The following is a 1321-nucleotide window of genomic DNA, read 5'->3' as shown; positions in this document are numbered from 1 at the left end:
ACTGAGTGGCCGCGATCAGCTCCGGTGGCCGTAACACAGGCTTTAATGCGCCGCAGACGCGTGCCGTGATGCGCAGATCAGCTCTAGTCTCTAACGTCACTGAATCTGCTGTTGAAAATGAACCATCCATTCATCATATCATCATGCAAAACTAAGAATTAGAATCATTGTAATGTGACAATCAAATATAGGTGCGGGTGGGTGGCAGGCAGATAATTTATTTGAAGCAGCGGACTCGGGTGAAGTTTGAGCTCATCCGCGCATCTCTACACTACACTGACCTGGGTCGCCAGTAGCAAACAATGGAGCGATAGAGACAGGAGACAGATATATCTGCGACAGGCTCATATCGGCCGATAATATTGGCAAAACGATATATCGGTTGGGCTCTAATTATTACAGTTTAAATAATAGTTCACCCAAAAATTAAAATTGCCATCATTTACTCACCCTCATGTCGTTCCAAACGTGATTTTTTTTTTCTTATGTTGAGCACAAAACAAAGATATTTTGAAGAATTTTGAAGAACCAAACAGTTGTTAGTTCCCATTGACTTAGTAGGGAAAGAAATACTATGGAAGTCAATGGGGACCATCAACTTTCTGAGTACCAGCATTCTTCAAAATATCTTCTTTTATGTTTAACATAAAAAAGAAACTCATACAGGTTTGGAACAACATGAGGGTGAGTAAATGATGACAGAATTTTCGTTTTTGAGTGAACTAGCCTATCCCTTTAAAATAACTGTTTTCTATTTTAGCCTATTTTAAAGCTGTATTTTTAAAATACAGCAACCATTTCAGTCATGAGTCACATGATTCTTCAGAAATCATTATATAGTTGTGCTGATTTGGTGTTCAATATAATAGAATCGTTTATATTGTAAAATATTATTTCAATTTTATAAAATGTGTATTTTAATATATGTTAAGATTAAAAAAAAAAAGCTTTCAGTAGACAAAACTCCATAAAGCAGTTTTTTATAAATTGTGAGTGAAAATTATACAATCTACGACCTTTATATGCTGCATGCTATTGTAAAGACTGTAAGTCTATCTCTTGCAGCCTCGTTTTCATCTGGCATCTAACCTGAATAAGATCTAATTTGCTGCTCAAGAAACATTTCTTATGATACAGTTTTTCTTCCAGGATTCTATGATGAAGTTCAAAAGAACAACATTTATTTGAAATAGAAATCCTTTGTACATTATAAATGTCTTTACTGTTATTTTTTTAATGAACTGTAGTGTGTGTGTGTTTATATATATATATATATATATATATATACAGTATATATATATATATATATATATATATATAT

General features: G+C 33.5%; 1 protein-coding gene across 1 annotated transcript in view; it reads left to right on the top strand.

Annotated features, from left to right (window-relative positions):
* tbc1d22b (TBC1 domain family, member 22B) overlaps positions 1 to 1321 on the top strand; it is a 52257-nt gene that overhangs the window by 3280 nt on the left and 47656 nt on the right. The window lies entirely within an intron of this gene.

This window comes from Sinocyclocheilus anshuiensis, unplaced genomic scaffold (assembly GCF_001515605.1).
Source record: "Sinocyclocheilus anshuiensis isolate Anshui unplaced genomic scaffold, SAMN03320099.WGS_v1.1 scaffold71, whole genome shotgun sequence".
Classification (NCBI taxonomy): domain Eukaryota; kingdom Metazoa; phylum Chordata; class Actinopteri; order Cypriniformes; family Cyprinidae; genus Sinocyclocheilus; species Sinocyclocheilus anshuiensis.
This window is presented reverse-complemented; position numbering and strand designations above follow the sequence as displayed.